Source organism: Stenella coeruleoalba (genome assembly GCF_951394435.1).
Source record: "Stenella coeruleoalba genome assembly, chromosome: 7".
NCBI classification, from domain to species: Eukaryota; Metazoa; Chordata; class Mammalia; order Artiodactyla; family Delphinidae; genus Stenella; species Stenella coeruleoalba.
Window position 1 is genome coordinate 59,981,041 of NC_137153.1, and position 27,619 is coordinate 60,008,659.

General features: G+C 38.8%; 1 protein-coding gene across 3 annotated transcripts in view; it reads left to right on the forward strand.

Annotated features, from left to right (window-relative positions):
- Positions 1-15,203: 15,203 nt before the first annotated feature.
- Positions 15,204-27,619, forward strand: part of MPDZ (multiple PDZ domain crumbs cell polarity complex component) — a 779,300-nt gene continuing 766,884 nt past the window's right edge. For 2 of the 3 annotated variants that reach the window (XM_079926367.1, XM_079926366.1), the window contains exons 1-2: positions 15,204-15,468; positions 17,400-17,498. The gene's annotated coding sequence lies outside the window, so the exon portion shown is untranslated. The remainder of the gene's footprint in view (positions 15,469-17,399; positions 17,499-27,619) is intronic. The other variant, XM_079926365.1, reaches the window with a different exon arrangement.

Consider the following 27,619-nt stretch of genomic DNA (forward strand, 5'->3'; position numbering starts at 1 on the left):
CGTCCGGAGCCTGTGCTCCGCAACGGGAGAGGCCACAACACTGAGAGGCCCGCGTACCGCAAAAACAAACAAACAAACAAACCACTTCCCTTGCTTTTCTGTATCCCGCATCAAATTGGGGTTGGGTTTTGGTTCAGAACTGAGGCACTAAAGCAGGGTTGATTCTCCAGGCTTCAGTTTGACCTGAAGAAGTAAAGAGAAACCGTGCAAAAGCCATGGCATAAAGATTTACATAGAACGAGCCCATTCGATATCACATGTGAAAAAGTGGGCACAAAATTAGAGGAATTCTCCTAATTTTTTTCTTCCCTTTCAAGGGTATATAGATTTAATGAATGATGATGTACCCAACAAGTCCCAGTTAGGGGCTATGGTCCTATTAATCTCACAGCTGGATAGATTGACAGCCAATCAGATCACTCAGTTAAAATCCATTTTTATCAGAAAACATCTACAAAGGAAGCAGAAGCATTTTTCTCCCTCTGAATGCTGACATGTAGAGCTGATGGAGATTGACAAGAAGGTGTCCTGCCCAGCCCCACTCAACTCAAGCTGCACACAGAACAGCTTTCCTGTTTCCGTCTTGTTCGCCTCCTTCAACCTCCAGCCACAGCCTGCACAGAGATGAGCAGTTCAGCAAATCTGCGACTTCAGATCTTACAAGTTTGCTGGTAAAATTCCAAAATTCATAGTCAGACCATGCCTCCCTCCATACGACTAACATATGGTATTAACAAATTTTATCAACACTGTATAAAGGGAACAGCTCCAGAATGTGTTTCTGTTATTCTTACAGTTACTCTGTTGCCTTTCAGCATGGCACTGATATTGCTTCTCTTTGGTCCTGTTTGAAAGGCTGATTTTAACACTAATTTCTTAAAAGGCTTCACTGTAGAATTCTTACTTTATTTGGTGAGTTGCAGTTTGATCTCTTTGTTGAGCAAGTGGTCACCTTATACTTTCCTATTTATCTGAGAAAAATTTACAGTGCATTTGGTTAACAAATTCTCCATGGGGGGAAAAGTTGGTTTTGATGAACAGAGATGGTCTAGAGCAGGGGTCGGCAAACTTTGGCTGTAAGAGGCCAAATAACAGGTATTTTTGGCTTTGTAGTCCTTTTGCAGGTGCTCAGCTCTGCCATCATAGTGTAAAAGTAGCCATAGGCAATATGTAAAGAAGCGTTCCAGTAAAATCTTACAAAAATAGGTAGTGGGCTCAGTTGGGCTGGCAGGCCATGTTTGCCAACCCATGGTGCAGAGAGTCCAAGGGAAGTGGGCCAATTTTCTTCCCTCACTTTGGATAACAGTTTCTCAAGAGCTGAGAGGAGGTTATGAAGGCAGGAGTGTTAGCACATGAGGAGTACAGTGGTATAGTGAAAAGATAAAGAATTTGGAGTCAGATAGATGACTGAGTGAATTTTGGTCCAGCTACTTTCTCCTGTATGACTTTGGGAAAGTTACCAAACTTCTCTGAGCTGCCCTTTCCTCCTCCTTAAAAGGGCAATCATAATATCTAGGGCAAGGTTATTAGCTTTGCATATATCACTGTCCTCCCCTTCTTCCTGGGCTCACAGCTAGACTATGTTACCTAGCCTCCCTTGCAAGCAGGCACTCCCTGGCAGCTAAAATCTCATCAACAGAATGCACAGAGAGCAGGTGTGCTTGTTCTAGCCTAGTCCAGCTCCATCCACACTCCATTCTGCTGGCTTACACCCTGGACGTGGTGGAGCGTAGCCTTCAGCACATATACAAGAACAAATCCAGTACAGGATATGGAGAAACAAGAGGGAAGGAGCCTGGTCCCTGAAGGGCTGCCTAATGGGTCGAAACACTTTTTTTGTGAGCGAAAAAGAAACATTGTTCTTGAAGGTGCTTATTTTAGTGTGTTCTCACTTAAGAAGCTTAGCCTAAAGTGAAAATACAATACCTAATTTGTATGTTTTTATAAAGACATAAAATAATTCATATAACATACTTGGCATTTAACTGGCATTCAGTAAGGGATAACTTTTATCTGTTTTGTTACTCAGGTGGGCAGTGGAAAAGTTGTTTAAGATGTAGATTCGGTATTTGGCAGGACGTGATCTGATTATTTTGCAGGAGGGTTCCTGCCCTCCAGCCTGGGATTCAACCTTCTGTACATTAATTGGGGCATGTTTGGGGAGTCATGGGAATGTGCTGGGTGGGCAAAAGTGGGTGAGGACATCAGCTACTTAGCTTGGAGGGCAAGGAGAGAGAAACAGAGGAAGTTTCCACTGAGGTTACTGCACAGATACGTGTGCAGATGTGTGTGTGTGTGTGTGTGCACACACACAAACAGGACCGTAGCCTTGTTTTTGTGTGTGTGTGTTTAGAGGGCAGAGATGAGCTCTTGGCTATTTTTTGGAAAATATTTTTTATACCTCTTTACTTTTACTTCTGAAAATCTTTCAACAAAGAATTTCTTTGAAATATATTTTCTTTGGTGATGAAAGTGTGGCTATGGAATATAAAAATCTTTATGAAAGATTGTACATATATAGATAATACATCAAAATTAAAAGTTTATAAAATTTTAAAAAAGAAATGAGACTAAAACCATTTATAACTACACTATCCAAAGTAACTCAGAGTAACATGTTGCTGTAAATTATAGATTATAAAATGGTCATAGCGTGTCCATATATATGTGTGTGTGTGTATATTTGTGTGTGTGTGTATGTGTGTGTGTTTCCTGACCTAAATGTAAGCATTTCCCATGTTATAACATATTCTTTTAAAACATTTCCTCAATGGCTGTATAATGAATGTATCATAATTTATGGAATCATCCTCCTAAAATTGTTTATAATTTTTCCTTAGAAATGAAGATTATTATATACAAAGATATATGATACGACTAACATAATAACCTAATAACTAACCATATTGTATTTATTCTTTCTGTTGTTGTAACAATAATATTTGCAGAATGCAAGGCCAATTTTGTCACTCTCCAGCTTAAAACCCTTAAAAGGCCACTTCTCGTTCTGGTGAAAAAACTAGCATTGTTGCCATAACCCTCGAGACCCTTCCCAATCTGGTCCTTGCTGACCTTTCAGCCACCTCCCTTGTTTCCCTGGATCCTTCACCTAAATCCATCTATTCTGACTGCAGTTATCTAAATATGCTATAATCTCTCCCAACAGAGCCTCATTCAGCTTTTCTGTCTGAAAGGCTCCCTGCTCCATCCAACAATACCTCTCTAACTATAGCTCATTCTTTTCTCTCTCTCTTTTTTTTTTTTGACTTTCTGTTAACTTATTTTTCTCCAATTTTATCGACATATAATTGTCACATAACATTGTATAAGTTTAGGGTGTACGACATAATGGTTTGATATATGTATGTATTGTGAAGTGATCAGTGCAATAAGATTAGTTACCATGCATCATCTCATATAATTACAAATTTTCTTTCCTTGTGTTAACTTTTAAGGTATATTCTATTAGCAGCTTTCAAATATACAATACAGTATTTTTAACTGTAGTCCTCTGTTACACATTATGCCCCTAGAACTTATTTTATAAAACAGTTCAGTAATAGCATAAAAACAGACTGATAGACCCATGGAAGAGAATCCAGAGCCCAGAAATAAACCCATGCATATATGATTAACTTACATTTGACAAGGGAGCCAAGAATATTCAATAGAGAAGAGATACTGTTTTCAGTAAATGGTGCTGGGCAAATTGGATATTCACATGCAAAAGAATGAGACAAGATCTCTCTCTTATATCACTCAAAAATTTAATTTGAAGTGGATTAAAAGTTAAATGTAAGGTGTGAAACCATAAAATTTCTAGAATAAAACACAGGGAAAAAGCTTCTTGACATGGGTATTGGCAGTGATTTTTTTGGTTATGACACCTAAAGACTAAGCAACAAAATTAAAAAAAAAAAAGTGGGACTACATCAAACTAAAAAAATTCTGCACAGTAAAAGAAATAATCGACAAAATAAAAAGGCAGCCTATGGAGTGGGAGAAAATAATCACAAACCACATATCTGATAAGGGGTCGGTATCCAAAATGTAAGAAACTCTCACAATTCAGTAGCAAAAACCCCCTCCAAATCCAATTTAAAGATGGGTAGATGGGGACTTCCCTGGCTGTCCAGTGGTTAAGACTCCATGCTTCCAATGCAGGGGGCGTGGGTTTGAGCCCTGGTCAGGGAACTAAGATCCCACTGCATGGCATGGCCAAAAAAAAAAAAAAAAAAAAAGGTAGTTGACCTGAATAGACGTTTTTTCCAAAGAAGATATTCAAATGGCCAACAGATACATGAAAAGGTGTTCAACATCAATAATCATTAGGGAAATGGAGATCAAAATCACAATGAGACATTGCCTCAAACCTGTTAGAATGGCTGTCATCAAAAAGACAAGAGGTAAAACATGTTGGCAAGGATGTAGAGAAAAGGGAATGCTTGTGCACTGTTGGTGGGAATGCAAATTGGTGTAGCCGCTATGGAAAACGGTATGAAGTTTCCTCAAAAAATTAAAAATAGAAATACCATATGATCTAGAAATTTTGCTTCTGGATATATATCTGAAGGAAATGAAATCACTATCTTGAAGAGATAACTGCACTCCCTTGTTCACTTAAACATTATTTACAGTAGCCAAGAAACAACGTAAGTGTCCATTGATGCATGGATAAAGAAAATGCGGTATAAATATGGAATACTAGTCATGGAATACTAGTGGAATTAGTATTCCACTAATGGAATGGAATACTAGTCAGCCACAAAACAAAGAAGGAAATCTTGCAATTCGCAACACCATAAATGGACCTTGAGGACGTTTTTCTAAGTGAGATAAGTCAGAGAGAAAGACAAATGCTATATGATCTCACTTATATGTGGAATCTATAAAACCAAACTCAGAAACGAAGCTAAGATATGTGGTTGCTGGAGGCAAGGGGTGGGGGTTGAGAAAATTGGATGAAGGTGTTTAAAAGGTACAAACTTCTAGTTACAGTCCATTCTTTGTCATTTCTGCTCAAATATTTTCACCTTATGAAGTCTTTCTTGACTTCAAGTTAAAACTTTTCATTTGGTGCTATAAACCTTTCATTTCTGGAATGGATCACAATTTTCATAGGAATATGTGATTATTGGAAGTCTTGCCCAACTAGACTATAAATGCCTTAAAACAGGAATCTGTATATTTATGCTATGATTAAATCTTTTAACAGCTCCCAGTATATTGAACAAATATTGGACATGGGGAGTTTGAAACTCTACCTAACACTGTATAAAAATAAATTAAAAAATAACAAAAGAAATCATGGGTAATTGTAAAACAATCTTTGATTGGGGAAGCCCTCTGAAAAATTATATTTTATTATGTAAAACCAAGACTTCTAATATGACAAAAACACCTACCATAGCACAGGCAGAAAGAAACATTTACAATACACATTTTGTACAAAACTGATTTCCTTAAAACAGAAAAAAGATAAATCAGTAAAAAGCAATCGAAGAGCCCAGAGATAAACCCACGCACATATGGTCACCTTATCTTTGATAAAGGAGGCAAGAATATATAGTGGAGAAAAGACAGCCTCTTCAATAAGTGGTGCTGGGAAAACTGGACAGCTACATGTAAAAGAATGAAATTAGAACACTGCCTAAAACCATACACAAAAATAAACTTAAAATGGGTTAAAGACCTAAATGTAAGGCCAGACACTATTAAACTCTTAGAGGAAAACATAGGCAGAACACTCCATGACATAAATCACAGCAAGATCCTTTTTGACCCACCTCCTAGAGAAATGGAAATAAAAACAAAAATAAACAAATGGAACCTAAGGAAACTTAAAACCTTTTGGACAGCAAAGGAAACCATAAACAAGATGAAAAGACAACCCTCAGAATGGGAGAAAATATTTGCAAACGAAGCAACTGACAAAGGATTAATCTCCAAAATTTATAAGCAGCTCATGCAGCTCAATAACAAAAAAACAAAGAACCCAATCCAAAAATGGGCAGAAGACCTAAACAGACATTTCTCCAAAGAAGATATACAGATTGCCAACAAACAAATGAAAGAATGCTCAAGATCGTTAATCATTAGAGAAATGCAAATCAAAACTACAATGAGATATCATCTCACACCGGTTAGAATGGCCAATATCAAAAAATCTACCAACAATAAGTGCTGGAGAGAGTGTAGAGAAAAGGGAACCCTCTTGCACTGTTGGTGAGAAGGTAAACTGATACAGCCACTATGGAGAACAGTATGGAGGTTCCTTAAAAAATAAAAATAGAACTACTGTACAACCCAGCAATCCCACTACTGGGCATATACCCTGAGAAAACCATAATTCAAAAAAAGTCATGTACCACAATGTTCATTGCAGCTCTATTTACAATACCCAGGACTTGGAAGCAAACTAAGTGTCCATCAACAGATGAATGGATAAAGAAGATGTGGCACATATATACAATGGAATATTACTCAGCCATAAAAAGAAACAAAATTGAGTTATTTGTAGTGAGGTGGATGGACCTAGAGTCTGTCATACAGAGTGCAGTAAGTCAGAAAGAGAGAAACAAATACCGTATGCTAACACATATATATGGAATCTAAGAAAAAAAAATGGTCATGAAGAACCTAGGGGCAATATGGGAATAAAGACACAGACCTACTAGAGAATGGACTTGAGGATATGGGGAGGGGGAAGGGTAAGCTAGGACAAAGCGAGAGAGAGGCATGGACATATATACACTACCAAACGTAAGGTAGATAGCTAGTGGGAAGCCGCCGCATAGCACAGGGAGATCAGCTCTGTGCTTTGTGACCACCTAGAGGGGTGGGATAGGGAGGGTGGGAGGGAGGGAGATGCAGAGGGAAGAGATATGGGTATATATGTATACGTCTAACTGATTCATTTTGTTATAAAGTAGAAACTAACACACCATTGTAAAGCAATTATACTCCAATAAAGATGTTAAAAAAAGAAGCAATCGAAGAGAAAATTAGGAATGTGAATAAACAATTCATTGAAAAATATAGTTAATGAACATAGTATATGTTCATTAACTAAAATATACTAAAGTTATCAGCCTAACTTTAAAGAATGGAAAATTAAGGTAACTGAGAGATCAATAATCACTGATCAGATTAGCAGTGACAAAATGTATTGGTGATTTCTTCATAGGAGAAAAAGGGACTCTCTTTCTTTTTCTTTTTTTTTAGTGAAATGTAGTTGATTTACAATGCTGTGCTAATCTCTGCTGTACAGCAAAGTGACTCAGTTATACACATATATACATTCTTTCTTTTTTTAGTATTCTTTTCCACTCTGATTTATCCCAGGAGATTGGATATAGTTCCTTGTGCTATATATAGAGTAGGACCTTGCTGTCTATCCGGGACTCTCGTAAGTTGGTGGTGGAAATATAAATTGGTGTAAAGCTTCTGTGATACTCTTGGGAAATATCTATGGAAGTTTTAAATATACACATCATTTGATGCAGTAATTTCACTTCTAAGGATTTACTCAAACTATGCTACAGAACTGTTCATTAAATATCAATACATATAGTTGTGTGTATGTACGTGTATATGTGTATATCATGTTGGTTGTAGTAGAGATGGCAGTAGCAGTGTTCTGGAAACTGCCTCAGTACTCATCAAAGGGGGATTAAATAGATGAATTGTGATATAAACATATAGTGGAAAGCTGCACTACCATTAAAAGGGATGAAGTAAGTCTTTGTATCAGTATGTAAAAATGTCCACCATTTATCAGTGATTTAAAAGAGTGAGTGCAGAATAATTTATATGCTATGACTCAATTTACATAAAGAAGTGTACACATACAAATATTCAAATATTATGTATGCGTATAATGTGTGAAAAACATCTGATTGTGAGCATTTGCCAGTGACTACTCCTGGGGAATGGAAGTGTGTATCAGTGGCAGGCAGGTAGGGTAGGGAGATGAGGGAAATATTTCCTTGGAAGTTTGTAGAATTCTGTGTGGTTTACTTTTCCTTCAGAGAGGTATTACTCTCATTGTAAAAAAACAAAGTAATTCTCTGCTAATAAAGTAAACAAATAATGACAACTTGCTGTTGTAATTCACATTTGATGTCACATTTAGCTCATTCCTACATATTTTTGCACTATTTAAACTCATTTTCAATATATTTAAAAACATGTTAGGATAATTTTTAGACCCTCTCCCCACTCTCTTTAATCTCTAAAAATTTGTCTCTTCTACCCTTTTCAAAGAACTTTAAAAATCAGTGTCAAATTTCCCCCCAAATTCTGTTGATACATTGACTCAAAGAACAATAAACTTTGGAAGGACTTATCTTTAAAATATTAATTTCTTCTCTATCTACATATATCTTCTTTCAGGACTGTTGATAAGCTTTTTTATATCTTACACATTTCTTGAAACTTATATGTAGGTATTTTATATGGTTTTAGGATTTGTAAATATTACCTTTTTTTCTGCTTGGCTTTTCATAATCGAGAGGGCTTTATTTTTTTGTCATTATTTATTTTAAATCTGACCACTGTGTTGAGCTTTCTTAATAGTTCTTATAGTTTTCAGTTGCCTCATTTGGATTTTCTATGTAGACAATAAAGCCATCTACAAATAATGATTTTTTTTTTTTTACTTCTTTTACCAGTAGGTGTATCTCTCATTTCCCTTTCTTATCATGTTATGTTGTCTAAAACAGTGGTTCTTCCAATTCTTCCTTGCAAACTCCACAGAGACGATTAATTTTTACAGAATGCTTTTGTTGGCTTTGGGAGAACTTTTATATCCTTAGTTCACCCATGGTTGCAATTGATGAATGAACATTCTGATGTAAATATTAGTAGACATTTTTCTTTACATAGAGTAATGTGAAAGATGAAAGTTTAACGATAAAGACATATGCTGAATCTTCACTTAGCTATCAACAGAATGAGGGGCTTACTTGCCGAATCAATTAAGTTTCCTAATTCTGGAAGAATATCCCTCAATTTTTTGTGTTTTACAGAACATAATATAATAACTGCTTTCACAATATACCTTTATTATTATTATTTACCTCTTTATTGGAGTATAATTGCTTTACAATGGTGTGTTAGTTTCTGCTTTATAACAAAGTGAATCAGTTATACATATACATATGTTCCCATATCTCTTCCCTCTTGCATCTCCCTCCCTCCCACCCTCCCTATCCCACCCCTCTAGGTGGTCACAAAGCACCAAGCTGATGTCCCTGTGCTATGTGGTGGCTTCCCACTAGCTATCTACCTTACGTTTGGTAGTGTATATATGTCCATGCCTCTCTCTCGCTTTGTCCTAGCTTACCCTTCCCCCTCCCCATATCCTCAAGTCCATTCTCTAGTAGGTCTGTGTCTTTATTCCTTTCTTATCCCTAGGTTCTTCATGACATTTTTTTTCTTAAATTCCATATATTTGTGTTAGCATACGGTATTTGTCTTTCTCTTTCTGACTTATTTCACTGTGTATGACAGAATCTAGGTCTAGCCACCTCATGACAAATAGCTCAGTTTCATTTCTTTTCATGGCTGAGTAATATTCCACTGTATATATGTGCCACATCTTCTTTATCCATTCATCTGATGATGGACACTGAGGTTGTTTCCATCTCCAGGCTATTGTAAATAGAGCTGCAATGAACATTTTGGTACATGACACTTTTTTTTTTTTTTTTGCGGTACACGGGCCTCTCACTGTTGTGGCCTCTCCTGTTGCGGAGCACAGGCTCCGGACGCGCAGGCTCTGCGGCCATGGCTCACGGGCCCAGCCGCTCCGCGGCACGTGGGATCCTCCCGGACCAGGGCACGAACTCGTGTCCCCTGCATCGGCAGGCGGACACTTTTTGAATTATGGTTTTCTCAGGGTATATGCCCAGTAGTGGGATTGCTGGGTCATATGGTAGTTCTATTTGTAGATTTTTAAGGAACCTTCAAACTGTTCTCCATAGTGGCTGTATCAATTTACATTCCCACCAACAGTGCAAGAGGGTTCCCTTTTCTCCACACCCTCTCCAGCATTTATTGTTTCTAGATTTTTTGATGATGGCCATTCTGACTGGTATGAGATGATATCTCATTGTAGTTTTGATTTGCATTTCTCTAATGATTAATGATGTTGAGCATCCTTTCATGTGTTTGTTGGCAGTCTGTATATCTTCTTTGGAGAAATGTCTGTTTAGGTCTTCTGCCCATTTTTGGATTGGGTTCTTTGTTTTTTTGATATTGAGCTGCATGAGCTGCTTATAAATTTTGGAAATTAATCCTTTGTCAGTTGCTTCGTTTGCAAATATTTTCTCCCATTCTGAGGGTTGTCTTTTGGTCTTGTTTATGGTTTCCTTTGCTGTGCAAAAGCTTTGAAGTTTCCTTAGGTCCCATTTGTTTATTTTTATTTCCATTTCTCTAGGATGTGGGTCAGAAAGGATCTTGCTGTGATTTATGTCATAGAGTGTTCTGTCTATGTTTTCCTCTAAGAGTTTGATAGGTTCTGGCCTTACATTTAGGTCTTTAATCCATTTTGAGCTTATTTTTGTGTATGGTGTTAGGGAGTGATCTAATCTCATACTTTCACATGTACCTGTCCAGTTTTCCCAGCACCACTTATTGAAGAGGCTGTCCTTTCTCCACTGTACATTCCTGCCTCCTTTATCAAAGATAAGGTAACCATATGTGCGTGGGTTTATCTCTGGGCTTTCTATCCTGTTCCATTGATCAATATTTCTGTTTTTGTGCCAGTACCATACTGTCTCGATTACTGTAGCTATGTAGTATAGTCTGAAGTCAGGGAGCCTCATTCCTCCAGCTCCGTTTTTCGTTCTCAAGATTGCTTTGGCTATTCGGGGTCTTTTGTGTTTCCATACAAATTGTGAAATTTTTTGTTCTACTTCTGTGAAAAATACCAGTGGTAGTTTGATAGGGATTGCATTGAATCAGTAGATTGCTTTGGGTAGTAGAGTCATTTTCACAGTGTTGATTCTTCCAATCCAAGAACATGGTATATCTCTCCATCTATTTGTATCATCTTTAATTTCATTCATCAGTGTCTTACAATTTTCTGCATACAGGTCTTTTGTCTCCTTAGGTAGGTTTATTCCTAGATATTTTATTCTTTTTGTTGCACTGGTAAATGGGAGTGTTTTCTTGATTTCTCTTTCAGATTTTTCATCATTAGTGTATAGGAATGAAAGAGATTTCTGTGCATTAATTTTGTAACCTGCTGCTTTACCAAATTCAATGATTAGCTCTAGTAGTTTTCTGGTAGCATCTTTAGGATTCTCTATGTATGGTATCATGTCATCTGCAAACAGTGACAGCTTTACTTCTTCTTTTTTGATTTGGATTCCTTTTATTTCCTTTTCTTCTCTGACTGCTGTGGCTAAAACTTCCAAAACTATGTTGAATAAGAGTGGTGAGAGTGGGCAACCTTGTCTTGTTCCTGATCTTAGTGGAAATGCTATCAGTTTTTCACCATTGAGGACGATGTTGGCCGTGGGTTTGTCATCTATGGCCTTTATTATGTTGAGGAAAGTTCCCTCTATGCCTACTTTCTGCAGGGTTTTTAATCATAAATCGGTGTTGAATTTTGTCAAAAGCTTTCTCTGCATCTATTGAGATGATCATATGGTTTTTCTCCTTCAATTTGTTAATATGGTTTATCACATTGATTGTTTTGGTATATTGAAGAATCCTTGCATTCCTGGAATAAACCCCACTTGATCATGGTGTATGATCCTTTTAATGTGCTGTTGGATTCTGTTTGCTAGTATTTTGTTGAGGATTTTTGCATCTATGTTCATCAGTGATATTGGCCTGTAGTTTTATTTCTTTGTGACGTCCTTGTCTGGTTTTGGTATCAGGGTGATGGTGGCCTCGCAGAATGAGTTTGGGAGTGTTCCTCCCTCTGCTATATTTTGGAAGAGTTTTAGAAGGTAGGTGTTAGCTCTTCTCTAAATGTTTGATAGAATTCGCCTGTAAAGCCATCTGGTCCTGGGCTTTTGTTTGTTGGAAGATTTTTAATCACAGTTTCAATTTCAGTGCTTGTGATTGGTCTGTTCCTATTTTCTGTTTCTTCCTGATTCAGTCTTGGCAGTTGTGCATTTCTAAGAATTTGTGCATTTCTTCCAGGTTGTCCATTTTATTGGCACAGAGTTGCTTGTAGTAATCTCTCATGATCTTTTGTATTTCTGCAGTGTCAGTTGTTACTTTTTCATTTCTAATTCTATTGATTTGAGTCTTCTCCCTTTTTTTCTTGATGAGTCTGTCTAATGGTTTATCAATTTTGTTTATCCTCTCAAAGAACCAGCTTTTAGTTTTATTGATCTTTGCTATCGTTTCCTTCATTTCTTTTTCATTTATTTCTGATTTGATTTTTATGACTTCTTTGCTTCTGCTAACTTTGGGGTTTCCTTGTTCTTCTTTCTCTAATTGCTTTAGGCGCAAGGTTAGGTTGTTTATTCGAGATGTTTCCTTTTTCTTAAGGTAAGGTTGTATTGCTATAAACTTCCCCCTTAGAACTGTTTTTGCTGCATCCCATAGATTTTGGTTCATCATGTCTACATTGTCATTTGTTTCTAGGTATTTTTTGATTTCCTCTTTGATTTCTTCAGTGATCACTTCATTACTAAGTAGTGTATTGTTTAGCCTCCATGTGTTTGTATTTTTTACAGATCTTTTCCTGTAATTGATATCTAGTCTCATAGCGTTGTGGTCAGAAAAGTTACTTGAAACGATTTCAATTTTCTTAGATTTACCAAGGCTTGACTTGTGACCCAAGATATGATCTAGCCTGGAGAATGTTCCATGAGCACTTGAGAAACATGTGTATTCTGTTGTTTTTGGATGGAATGTCCTATAAATATCAATTAAGTCCATCTTGTTTAATGTATCATTTAAAGCTTGTGTTTCCTTATTTATTTTCATTTTGGATGATCTGTCCATTGGTGAAAGTGGGGTGTTAAAGTCCCCTACTATGAATGTGTTACTGTCGATTTACCATTTTATGGCTGTTAGTATTTGCCTTATGTATTGAGGTGCTCCTATGTTGGGTGCATAAATATTTGCAATTGTTGTATCTTCTTCTTGGATCGATTCCTTGATCAGTATGTAGTGTACTTTTTTGTGTCTTCTAATGGTCTTTATTTTAAGGTCTATTTTGTCTGATATGAGAATTGCTACTCCAGCTTTCTTTTGTTTCCATTTGCATGAAATATCTTTTTCCATCTCCTTACTTTCAGTCTGTATGTGTCTCTAGGTCTGAAGTGGGTCTCTTGTAGACAGCAAATATATGGGTCTTGTTTTTGTATCCATTCAGCCAATCTGTGTCTTTTGGTGGGAGCATTTAGTCCATTTACATTTAAGGTAATTATCAATATGTATGTTCCTATTCCCATTTTCTAAATTGTTTTGGGTTCGTTATTGCAGGTCTTTTCCTTCTCTTGTATTTCTTGCCTAGAGAAATTCCTTTAGCATTTGTAAAGCTGGTTTGGTGGTGCTGAACTCTCTCAGCCTTTGCTTGTCTGTAAAGGTTTTAAATTCTCCATCAAATCTGAATGAGATCCTTGCTGGGTAGAGTAATCTTGGTTGCAGGTTTTTCTCCTTCATCACTTTAAATATGTCCTGCCAGTCCCTTCTGGCTTGCAGAGTTTCTGCTGAAAGATCAGCTGTTAACCTTATGGGGATTCCCTTGTGTGTTATTTGTTGTTTTTCCCTTGCTGCTTTTAATATGTTTTCTTTGTATTTAATTTTTGACAGTTTGATTAATACGTGTCTTGGTGTATTTCTCCTTGGATTTCTCCTGGATGGGACTCTCTGTGCTTCCTGGACTTGATTAACTATTTCTTTTCCCATATTAGGGAAGTTTTCAACTATAATCTCTTCAAATATCTTCTCAGTCCCTTTCTTTTTCTCTTCTTCTTCTGGAACCCCTATAATTCGAATGTTGGTGCGTTTAATGTTGTCCCAGAAGTCTCTGAGACTGTCCTCAGTTCTTTTCATTCTTCTTCCTTTATTCTGCTCTGCAGTAGTTATTTCCACTATTTTATTTTCCAGGTCACTTATCTGGTCTTCTGCCTCAGTTATTCTGTTATTGATCCCATCTAGAGTATTTTTCATTTCATTTATTGTGTTGTTCATCGTTGTTTGTTTCATCTTTAGTTCTTCTAGGTCCTTGTTAAATGTTTCTTGTATTTTGTGCATTCTATTTCCAAGATTCTGGATCATCTTTACTATCATTATTCTGACTTCTTTTTCAGGTAGACTGCCTATTTCCTCTCATTTGTTAGGTCTGTTGGGTTTTTATCTTGCTCCTTCATCTGCTGTGTGTTTTTCTGTCTTCTCATTTTGCTTATCTTACTGTGTTTGGGGTCTCCTTTTTGCAGGCTGCAGGTTCGTAGTTCCCGTTGTGTTTGGTGTCTGTCCCCAGTGGCTAAGGTTGGTTCAGTGGGTTGTGTAGGCTTCCTGGTGGAGGGGACTAGTGCCTGTGTTCTGGTGGATGAGGCTGGAGCTTGTGTTTCTGGTGGTCAGGTCCATGTCTGGTGGTGTGTTTTGGGGTGTCTGTGGACTTATTATGATTTTAGGCAGCCTCTCTGCTAATGGGTGGGGTTGTGTTCCTGTCTTGCTAGTTGTTTGGCATAGGATGTCCAGCACTGTAGCTTGCTGGTCGTTGAGTGAAGCTGGGTGCTGGTGTTGAGATGGAGATCTCTGAGAGATTTTCGCCGTTTGATATTATGTGGAGCTGGGAGGTGTCTTGTTGACCAGTGTCCTGAAGTTGGCTCTCCCACCTCAGAGGCACAGCACTGACTCCTGGCTGCAGCACCAAGAGCCTTTCATCCACACGGCTCCTCAAGTTGGGATGATTCGTCTATTCATGTATTCCAGAGATGCAGGGTCCATCAAGTTGATTGTGGAGCTTTAATCCGCTGCTCCTGAGGCTGCTGGGAGAGATTTCCCTTTCCCTTCTTTGTTCTCACAGCTCCCAGGGGCTCAGCTTTGGATTTGGCCCCGCCTCTGCGTGTAGGTCGGCAGAGGGCGTCTGTTTTTCCGCTCAGATAGGACGGGGTTAAAGGAGCCGCTCCTTCGGGGACTGCGGCTCACTCAGGCCGCGGGGGAGGGAGGGGCACGGAGTGCGGGGCGGGCCTGCGGTGGCAGAGGCCGGCGTGACGTTGCACCAGGCTGAGGCGCGCCGTGCGTTGTCTCGCGGGAGTTGTCCCTGGATCCCGGGAACCTGGCAGTGGCGGGCTGCACAGGCTCCCGGGAGGGGAGGTGTGGATAGCGACCTGAGCTCGCACACAGGCTTCTTGGCGGCGGCAGCAGCAGCCTTAGCGTCTCCTGCCTGTCTCTGGGGTCCGCGCTTTTAGCCGCGGCTCGCGGCCGTCTCTGGAGCTCCTTTACGCAGCGCTCTTAATCCCCTCTCCTCGCGCACCGGGAAACAAAGAGGTAAGAAAAAGTCTCTTGCCTCTTCGGCAGGTCCAGACCTTTCCCGGACTCCCGGCCCTCCGTGGTGCACTAACCCCTTCAGGCTGTGTTCACGCCGCCAACCCCAGTCCTCTCCCTGAGGTCTGACCAAAGCCCGAGCCTGAGCTCGCAGCCCCGCCCGCCCCGGCGGGTGAGTAGACAAGCCTCTCGGGCTGGTGAGTGCCGGTCGGCACCAAGCCTCTGTGCGGGGAAATCTCCCCGCTTTGCCCTCCGCACCCCTGTTGCTGTGCTTTCCTCCGCGGCCCCGAAGCTCCCTCCCTCCGCCACCCGCAGTCTCCGCCCGCGAAGGGGCTTCCTAGTGTGTGGAAACTTTTCCTCCTTCGCAGCTCCCTCCCACTGGTGCAGGTCCCGTCCCTATTCTTTTGTCTCTGTTTTTTCTTTTTTTCTTTTGCCCTACCCAGGTACGTGGGGGGTTTCTTGCCTTTTGGGAGGTCTGAGGTGTTCTGCCAGCATTCAGTAGGAGTTCTGTAGGAGTTGTTCCACGTGTAGATGTATTTCTGGTGTATCTGTGGGGAGGAAGATGATCTTCGCGTCTTACTCTTCTGCCATCTTCCCGGAAGCCTCCACAATATACCTTTAATGTTAATTTGCATTATTATTTTCTCCATCTTTCTTTTCATCCATTATTTTTTAAAGTCTAAGTCAGGAGTCAGCAAACTATGGCAAATAGTCAAAATCTGACCCAGTGTCTTTTTAAAATAAAGTTTTATTGGAGCAGAGCCACACCCACGTATACCAAATATGTTTGTTACTGTCTGTGGTGGGTTTCACCCTACAGTGGCAGGTACAATAGAAGCCATATGGCCCACAGAGCCTAACATAGTTACTCTTTGGTCCTTTTCAGAAAAAGGTTGCTAACCCCTGAGCTAGACAGTCATCAAAACAACAAATCAAATCCCAAATTTTGGCATTTACCAATCTCAGGGGCAAATACTGTAAATACTCTCATCATAATCAATTTCAAGCTACCAAAGTTGGAGTTGGGAACAGATATGCTGTGTATATATATATATATAGCACACCATTATATAGTACTATTTTCACCATGCTGATACACTAGCTGCAAAAGCCTTGGAAACATAGATAATATTAACATGTAGCAAAATATTTAGGAAGTAATACATTTTGAGTATTTATTATCTTTGATTTTAATATACTATAATTGTAATTTTACATATTTAATTTTTAGTAATGGCTGTATTTAATAACTGCCTCACAAAATTCCTAAAATGTGAACAATTGACTTCTCTCAGGAGCCAGTATGTACCAGTTACAGCACACCACTGTCTTGAAAAGCTTTTCAAAACACAGATTGAAAAGCACCACCCCCCAGAGTTTCTGCTTCAGTGAAATTGTTGTGGGGTCTGAGAAGCTGCATTTCTAACAAGTTCCCAGGTGATGGTGATGCTACTGTTACGGGAACCAAACTTTGAGACCAACAGCAGTATTAGCTTAAGCAATAACAAGACCCACTTTTGTTTGAGATGGGTAATCCAAACCATGTTAGACTAGTGTCGTATTTTTATACTAGGAATTTTTAAAAATTGTTATTACCATTGTTAATCCAAAATTGATGTTGAGTTTTATCAGTTGCCTATTGCTTATCTTTTGAGATCATTAGTTTTCCTCTTATCTATTTATTTGACATTTCCATTAATATATTTCTCATTAAGAAACTATCCCTTCATTGCTGTTGTTGTCTATAATCACAGTAAGTTATTTGTTTACTTCATTATTGCTCTCAATTTGCTTATCTTATTGATTTAGGATTTCCTTTCTACATTCATAATGGAGATTGTTTCTGCTGTATTTTTGTTCTTTCTCCTAAGATTCTATTTTCTAGATAATACTAGCTTTTCTAAATTAATTTTAAAACTTCCCATCTGTTTCAGTGAGCTGAGGTAGAGTTTCTTCAGTATGGAAATTACCCCTTTCTGGAAAATGTGAAACGTCTCATTGGAAGACACATCTGGTTTGGAAATATTTTAGAGGTAATTCTTCGGAATATTTTCATTTTCTTCCATGCACTTGTTCTGTTCACACTGTATTTATTTGGACTTAGTTTGAGTAAATCCACTTTCCCATATAATTGACCATTTCATCATGATTTTCAATAGTTGTAAACATCTGAGTCTGCTTTTATTTTCTTCCTTCTCACTTTGTAAATTTATCTTTTCTCCTTTCTCCTTGATTAGATTTGCTATTTTATGGACTTTGTATTTTGTTACTTAAAAAAAAAAATCTGATCTACCTATTCTACTATTTTTCTATTTACTACTTTGTTTCTACTTTTACATTTCCTTTTTCTTAGGTTTTTTTTTGGTATTTTTTAACCTCCTGGATTGATATCTTAATTTAACTTGGTTATTTTGCTTTTAAAAAATTGAAAAACATAGCTCTGAGTTGACTGTTGAACACAGTTTGGCTAATTTTGTTTGTTTTGATAAATAATATTTTCAGTTTTATTCTTTTCTATTATCTGAAGTTTTAATTTTACTTTCCTCTAATAGTATTTAGTAATCTTTTATAATGTCCCAGTTGTTGGAATTGTGCATGGGAAGAGGGGGGTGGAGTGGGAGAGGGGGATGGAAGAGGGTGATAATGGGGTTTGGGGTTGGTTAACATGTTGGTGTTCACCGTTTAGATTTGTTAGGTTTAGAAGATGTTGTAATACTTATTCCTTTGATATATATTGATGCTTTCTTTGTGACCTAATAACTTTAATTTTTGAAATTGAATACTTAAAAATATATGATCTAGGCTTGTAATATGCTATATTTCATATACTTAAATCTTGTTAATTATATTATCCAACTTCTCTCCAGCTGCATTGTTTGCTTTTATTTGATCGATCAAAAGACTTAAAAATTGCCATAAAATACTTCACAACAATTTATTGTCAATTTCTTCTGCTTAAAAAAAATTTTTTTTTGGAGTATAGTTGATTTACAGTGTTGTGTTATTTTCAGGTGTACAGCAAAGTGAATCAGTTATACAGATAAATATATATATTCTTTTCCCATATAAGTCATTACAGAGTATTGAGTAGAGTTCCCTGTGCTATACAGTAGGTCCTTATTAGTTATCTATTTTATATATAGTAGTGTATATATGTCAATCCCAGTCTCCCAATTCATCCCTCCCCTCCCCTTTCCCCCCTGGTAACTATAAGTTTGTTTTCTACATCTGTGACTGTTTCTTTTTTGTAAGTAAGTCCATTTGTGCCATTTTTTTACATTCCACGTATAAGTGATATACGATATTTGTCCTTCTTTGTCTGACTTACGTCACTCAGTATGACAATCTCTAGGTCCATTTGTGTTGCTGCAAATGGCATTATTTCATTATTTTTTATGGCTGAGTAATATTCCATTGTGTGGAATGGACATTTAGATTGCTGTCAATGGACATTTAGATTGCTTCCATGTCTTGGCTATGGTAAATAGTGCTGCAATGAACATTGGGGTGCATGTATCTTTTCAAATTATGGTTTTCTGTGGATATATGCTCAGGAGTGAGATTGTTGTATCATATGGTAGTTCTATATTTAGTTTTTTAAGGGACCTCCATATTGTTTTCCATAATAGTTGTAGCAATTTACATTCCCACCAACAGTGAAAGAGGGTTCCCTTTTCTCCTCACCCTCTCCAGCATTTATTGTTTGTAGACTTTTTGATGATGACCATTCTAACTGGTGTGAGGTGATACCTCATTGTGGTTTTGATTTGCGTTTTTCTAATAATTAATGACATTGAGCATCTTTTCATGTGCGTTTTGGCCATCTGTATGTCTTTAGAGAAATGTCTATTTAGATCTTCTGCCTATTTTTTGATTGGGTTGTTTGTTTTTTTGATATAGAGCTGTATGAGCTGTTTGTATGTTTTGGAGTTTAATCCTTGTCAGTTGCTTCATTTGCAAATATTTTCTCCCATTCTGCAGGTTGTCTTTTCATTTTGTTTATGGTTTCCTTTGCTTTGTAAAAGCTTTAAGTTTAATTAGGTTCCATTTGTTTATTTTTATTTTCATTATTGTCAATTTCTTCTTATATTTATAATAGTTTTATATAATATAAAACCAATTTGGTATAATATGCATTGAGAGGGAAGATGTGTGTTTTTCTTTTTCATTGCTTTATTCCAACTGAAAATCAAAACGAAACAAAACAAAAACAAAAAAACTATAAAAAGCGTCACTGAGAGAAACAGTGGAATCCCCTAAAAGAGTTTTACTGTCTATGCTTATTTTCCTTTGAATTTAATCATACTATCATTCTTGAGAAAAGTAAGACCATGCAGATGAACGTGGTTCTCATCCTTTTGTTAAAGGACTTGTTCCCACTGTCAGTTTGATGGCCAACATTTCCAGTGCCCTGTTCACACAGCTTTTTACTATGTGGCCTCAGACATGAAGGTAACAGTTATAAGTTCAGGGTAAGGAGAAACCTTAAGAGCCAGAAAGCTTGAATTGCAACTGTTCAGCTAGGTAGACCACATGAAAATGCAGTAGTAATACTCTCAGGGGTTTGGTGGACATTTGGGACTGCTTTGTATAAGATCCTGTGATATGACCATCTCCCCACTTTTACCCCATTCACAATTGGTTCCTAAGAGGCAGAGATGGTTCAGGAAGTAAGAAAATGAATTAAAAAGATGAAAACTCCTCTTTGTTTAATTTTATGGCATCATCTGATATCAACGTGGGTTTAATTGTTGCTGATTCATCATGCCGAGTTACCTCAAAAAGTGACTGTTAATGACCATCGGCTTTTGAAAAGTTATACTGTTTTGCAAACAACACATTGTTATTGCTTTAATGGCTTTTCCCCCAACCAAAAACATAATAAATGTGCTATAACATTGCGATAACATTATGTTTATATGAAGAGAAAAGCCAATGACTAGATCCTGACAGTTTCTAGTCAAAGACTATCCTAAGGAAAATGTAGATTGTGTGCCATGCTCAGATGAATCTAAAACATTTTGCTTTCCATACACACGCTGATGTGACCATCAGCTCAGAACAGCTCTCAAGCACTGCTTTGTTTAATTTTTAGTTTTGCTACCTAGTTGTTAAATATAGTCATTATCATAAGTTAAATTGTATTAACTTACAATTTAACCAATCATACCAAAAACAAGGTAATAAATACCAAAAGTTATCACTTCCTAATTATTTTATTACATTTTAAAATTACCTATGGCAAAGGTAATAAATACCAAAACTTATCACTTCCTAAATACCAAAAGTTATCACTTCCTAATTATTTTAATACATTTTAAAATCACCTATGCTCTTAAGTTTTTTTATACCTATTATAGCCATAAAGTGAAACATTATACTCTACATAATTACTGTTATAGCTGGAAAGCACAGAATAATTGAGGAAATCTTCCTCTGGTATTCAAAATCTCTTATTCAGTTTAGTAAGGGAGTTTGTAATTGACAATCATGGAAAGTTTTCATATGTTTCTTCATTGTTTCACTTTTGTCTCACTTGTTAATATAAACACAATAGAAATATCAGCCAACATTCATGTTGGTTCTACACTTATTTGTCAATTGCAACCATAGGTTAGGTACATATTCAGGAGTTAGGCAAAATTCAGTGAAAACATTCTTTGAGAATCAATTAGCTCTGTGGAAATTACAATAAAGAGTGGTCTATAATTTTTATGTGTAAATTATTTGCTACACAGTCTTTATATCAGTAAAATTTGTAGTAAATTTATGTATGTATATATTTGTTTCTGTAGAGCCACTTTTTAAACATTTATCAGTACACCACTGCATATATAGGGATGAAGAGGTAGTATCCTCTAAGACTGTTATGAGTGTGCATTGTTTGCATGTGTTTTGAAGCTCTTATATTTAGATTTCACTTTGCCCTAAAAGCGATCTTTGCTATAACATTTCTTTTATTTTTAAGCAGTTGAATTAAACATAATCATAACCTCTAAAAGTTCAAAAAGTTGAAAAAAGTGGGAGAAAGAAAAATTAATATAATATACTTCATTATATTTTGTATACAACTTCTAAATTGTTATTACTTACATAAACTTCCTCTCATTCTTCAAGAATATATTCTTCTGAGAAATTGGAATGAAATTTATCATATCTTTTTCCACTGAAATTAGTGTTTTCAATTAGTAGTTTTCCATTTAGAGACAGTTTTCACGAGAAGATTAAGGCCGATAGCAAGAGGTAGGTGTATATTAAAACAACAGATTCATTTCTTGTCCTTCTTTCTGAGAGGGTATTACTATATAGGGCTAAGCTTTGGCCACCCTATTTCTCTGGTTGAGGAGTAAGTGTTAAGCTTCCTGGGGTTGTTGTGATGTCTGGGGGCTGCCTTTGAACCTGGACTTGATGAATTAAAAGTGCTAGTGTCTTCAAATAGTAGTGAAAATGATGTGTTACTAGCAGTATGGACAGGTTGAAATTTCTGTTCCTGTGCGGGAATATCCCTTCCCAACTCCTGGGAAATTCCAGGAGATTCATTCCTCACCCTGTGGACAAATATTTAATGAGGATCTACTCTGAGTACAGCACTGTGCTAGGAACCACCAGGGCACATCTTTGGCCTCTGGGAGGTTAACTGGCTCCATTTAGGATTCAAATAATCTTACCTGGCTCAACAGTGGAGTAAGCAGGTTAGATAAAAAATCAAGGTAAGGTTAGAAAGTCAATCGATAAAAAAGCTTTTGCTATTTGAGATGATGCAAAGGCTGGTTGGAATTTTTTATGGGAGGGAGGAGATTTCAATATAATTATTAGGCATGTGCTGGGTACTGGAGGACTAAACAGTTGTAAGGCACATTTCCTGACCTCAAAGAGCTTTACAGGACGTAGAGGAGATAGAAAGGTGAACAGTTACTAGCAAAACCTTACTCTTGATTTCTTGTCGTAAAAGACAATATGTTATTATTAATTTTTTTGGTGGGGGGTAAAATTCACACAACATAAAATTCACCATTTTTGGACTTCCCCTATGGCAAGTGGTTAAGAATCCGCCTGCCAATGCAGGGAACACGGGTTCGAGCCCTGGTCCAGGAAGATCCCACATGCTGCGGAGCAACTAAGCCCATGCGTCACAACTACCGACCCTGCGCTCTAGAGCCCACGAGCCACAACTAATGAGCCCACGTGCTACAACTACTGAAGCCCATGCACCTAGAGCCTGTGCTCCACAACAAGCCACCGCAATGAGAAGCCTGCGCACCGCAACGAAGAGTAGCCCCTGCTCGCTTCAACTAGAGAAAGCAACGAAGACCCAACACAGACAAAAATAAATAAACTAATTAATTACTTTTTAAAAATTCACCATTTTAACTATTTTAAAGTTTAGAATTCAGTGGCATTTAGTACATTTATGATATTATATAGCTATCACCACTACCTCATTCCAGAACGCCATCACCCCAAAAGGAAACCATGTACCATTTAATCAGTCACTCCCCATTCCCTTTCCCCTGGTCCCTGGAAACCACTAGTCTGTTTTTTATCTCTGTAGATTTAAGGCTGATTGGATTATCATTCTACACAAAGAATTATATTAGGAGCAGAAGAGTTCTAATCCGTAGAATACTTTTAACAACTGGTGAAATTGGGCATGACTGTTTCCCTTCTTGAAGTTCAGGTGTTTTATCAAATATAAATAATACCTATTTCTATGAAGGCATGATCCTTAAAGATCACTTTAAGCTCTAAGCTTTTTGATTATGTAACTTCATGCTCTTTGTGAAAACCATGAATTAATGCTATGCGATACACTAAAGCTTTGTTTGTAACTTTAGTAATTAAACTCCAGCAGGCCATCACAGGCCTGCATTTAAGCAAATAGACCATTAGTGTCTGCGTACACTGCAAAATATAGAGAAAAGAAAGCAAAGCTCCAAAGTGACCAGAATATTTTTGGAAGTACCATTTCTGTGTGTTGTGAAGATTTGCATTAGTGATACCGTAAAATGAGGAGAGAAAGAAGTGTGTCATTTTTTCCCATGTATTTTCCACCTCTTTGGACTGATAACTGTAGGAATTCTGAACTGCTGATCTGTGGTTTGATCTATTCCTTAATTACTGAAAAGCAATTCCTGTTAATATAACCAACGAGAAATATCTGGAAACACAGACAGTCCGTGGTGTGCCAAAGAATTTCAAATACATATGGGGACGCCTAAACAATGAAGAAACTATCAACCCAGAGGCAAAAATCTACTTGTCTCATCTGTCATTTTGGTCTGAGGCAGGACGCAGACTTCCTGGCAGTTTGAGTGCAGTTGTAACACACGCTGCCCCAGCCGTCGCTCCCTAAGTGTTAGGCTCTCCATGTTTTCCCACTTTGCTTACTTTCATAATAGTTTGGCTCCCAGAAAACGGCAGAAGGGAACACTCCTGCACTGATGGTCTCTCACAAAGACGCATCTAGAACAGGAGCCCCTTAGAGTACATTTTGGGCTGGAGAGTGACCCATAGCTGACCCTCTCAAATGATAAACGTTTTAAAGCTTTCTGAAGTGTGTGAAACGTGAGCCAAATGGGGAAGACCTGATCATGAAGGCTTTCTGGTGACTGATTTAAAGGAGAATATTCTATAAATGGAAGAGGAAATGTGTGGCTCCCATGGACTCCAGCTCCCTGAAAGCCCCCTGTTCTTTCTCCTGTGGCCCCTTCTTTTCTTCACTCCATGCTTCTCTCCCTTCTTCAATTTCTCTTCTTTCCTCCTGTCTTTATGCTGATGGTGAGAAAGGGTCACTTACACCTCAATAGAATAGCCAACCCTGGTCCTGAAGGAGAAGCCACTCCCACCGCCTGAGCCCTGACCTATCAACATCGCTGATGATGAAGTTGTCAGCTCCTGGACTTTTTGGCTGCATCTTCTGAGATGCTTGTGACCCTAAGTGGTTTCAAGTTATTAGACGCTTTCCATGAAAATAAACCAGCATGAAGCCCTCGGGTCGTTAGTTCTGCACGAACTGAGTATTGCAAAGAACATAACTCTCCTTCTTTGAAAGGAAAATTCATGAAAAGAAAGTTGTTGTAAGGTTCTGGGTGTTCATTAAAGACATAGAAAGTCAAAGAGACCCTCAATTTCAACTAAGCTGAGTAATTTAAGAAAAAGCTCCACGTACGGATTGTCCTTATTCACTAACAGCTGTGTAGGATTTGCTATTTCTTCCATGTTTTATGTGATGAGAGTGGAGGCTGGCTCTTAGCTTCCAACACTGATTGCTATTCAGCAACTGGGATCCTGGACCTGCTCCAATCATGTGGAATCTATTTTGGACCCATCATGTCACACTTGAACTCTGAAATATGCCTGTCAGTGAAAGGTTCTGTTTATCTTTCTCTTTGCTCAGGGCTCGCACAGAAAATGGAGTTCAGTCTTCCCAGCATCGGACTTTTTGTTTGACTCTAAAATCTCTTTGAATCCCCAGCAGCTGTAAGAGGAGCAACAATTTGCAGAACTTGCTGATCGGGCACCTCCTCTTCTCTGGGCCTTGTGGTCTCGGCCTTCTGCTCGGGACCTGCCCCTCTCTCCACGTTACTCTCTCCCTTCTTTGCACATCTCCCATATGGGCAATGAGGATGGAGAGTTAACACTGGCTTTCCTCCGCTTCGTGCACAGTGAGCAGCCTGGTCCGTTCATGGGATGCACAGCTGTGGCTGCCTTTCCCAGGGAGGGAATCCACCACCACCGAGCATGGCCGCCTGGCCTGCAAGGGAGGCCTGAGAGAACAGCGGGGGTGACCCTTCGTAGCCAGAGAAGTGTGCTTCGTGTACAGAGGGGGAGACAAAGCAAAGAGGGAGGGGACAGGCCTCGAGTGGAAAGAAGTAACCAAGTCTGGGAGGAGCAAACACAGAGTCCAGACAGGTCTATGTGGCCAAGACCTTTGGGGCCGAGCGCAGAGTTCCACATCTCTTCTAGAAAGATGAAAATACAAGGGACGCTCTCTGTAGTTTTGTCAAGTTCCAGACAGTGGCGTGGTTCTCCTTCTGAATCTTTATCACAACCAAAGTGAGGACAGGATCCTGGGATTACAGTTTCTGGTAATTTTGTTTTGTACTCCGAAGCACCGCCCCCTGTTTTTTTTTTTTTTTTTTTTTTTTTTTTTGCTGTACGCGGGCCTCTCACTGTTGTGGCCTCTCCCGTTGCGGAGCACAGGCTCCGGACGCGCAGGCTCAGCGGCCATGGCTCACGGGCCCAGCCGCTCCGCGGCATGTGGGATCTTCCCGGACCGGGGCACGAATCGGCAGGCGGACTCTCAACCACTGTGCCACCAGGGAAGCCCGCACCGCCCATTTTGATAAAGCTTTTTCATATTCTCCTTCCCCTCCGAGTTCGTTCCCCCCTCCCCCCACCCCCATAGAGTGCCACAGATGTAGCTCAGACTTTCTGGCTGTTCCGTTTTGAGATTGAAGTCTGATACAGTCTTCTCGCTGAGAGGAGAATCTTTTCTTCTTGGGAGGGGAAGGATGAGGAAGAAGAGGAGAAAAGGAGGAAAATGTTCTTTAGCGTCCGGAAAACTGAGTAATTTTAGGAGAAAGGCATTGCTTTGCTCTAGAAGGCCTCAGAGAATCAATCCTCCGACTCTGATGCCTTTGCAAGGAGCCCCCTTATGCGATGTGGCATGACTGACAAGAAGTTTGTTTGAAACGAATGAGAGGCTCTCATTAGGCAGGGACTCCTCGCCATCTGGGTTGGAATTTTGATAATGGGGTCAGGCTCTCTCTTGGTCTGTGCGTTGAAGAGCTGAGCATAATTTGTTCGTGATTGTGGCTAAAACGCAAACATTTTTTAGTCACATTCACAGGAATGTGAGCCTAACCGCAGTCTGGGGGCGCCACAGTGAGAAAACGCTTTCCAGCTGCCCTACTGTACTTGGCGACCCAGTGGAGAGGCAAGCGCTCTCACAGAGCTGCCAGTCTCACTCCCAGCTGGACGAGTGCCATTGGAAACAGAAGTGCAACTTTATCACTTGACTTCAAGAAGAGGTTTCTCAGCGGCAGATGGAGACAATATACAAGGCAGACCCCTCAGAGGAAGCTCCCCTTTCATGGTGGGAGGGTGCTCCCCACCAACCAGGCTTCAGTGGGTGCAGGGTAGGTGAAAAAGAGGGAAAAGAGGGGCTGGCCAATATTTTTTTCCTGGTAGAAAACCGGTTAATTTCTGCCTGAACTATAGTACAACAGATGTGAACTTGAGTCGTTATCCTTACCCATGAAAAAGATTAAATCCCAGTAACTGCCCCACGAGCCAGCACCAACAAAACCGTTACTCACCGTGACAGCAATCACTCCTGGAACATTCCCCCAAGGGCTTAGCACCAACCTCCTTCTGTTGGAATTTAACAGTACCAAAGCCTCTTCAAAATCAGACGTTTGCTTTGAACTTTTGACGTTGATTTTAGTTCTTAGGTTGAGAAAGGGATAGCATCTCTAGGTGAGCATTTTGGAAGACTAGCACTCAGCTCGCAGGAGAATCTGGGGGCTCCGAACCCCAGGTAATCTCAACAGAAGCAAAGCTAGGAGGCAATTAAAAGTGTTTTATTAATGACACATTTTCTTTAAAACAAAAGAAAAGAAGGCTACAAGGACTAGTAGACTCTGTAGGAGAACTCATCACCGTCCTGGACAGGCTTTCAAGCCTCACCGAAGTCAACAAAGCATTTATTTACTCTTGAAACTGAAGAGATAGACACCACTTTTCACAGACTATGGCTGGAACCTATTGTTAGTTATGTCATGTGGAGTCCTTCCTGATTTTATAGTTTTAAATATGTAGGAAACTCTATGATTAAAAAATTAACATAGAAGCATTGAGACTGCCAGTATCTTCTGTCTTCAAGTATAAGGAAGTCTGGAAAGCCCTGGTCGAGTACAATTAGAGATTAAGGATGTAGGAGAGAGCCATGCTATGTTGGTTGAGTTGACCTTGGTTACATCAGAACTCTGAATACTTTAAAAATTAATACTTTAAAGACAGCCTCAGTTGTTTCCTTACTATTTTTAAAGATTGGTCTACAAGGATCTTCATCATAATACTGTGTATAACAGTGAAAGTTATGAAATGTTCTAAAGGTCCCAAATTAGTGGGCTGTTAATTACATTTTGAT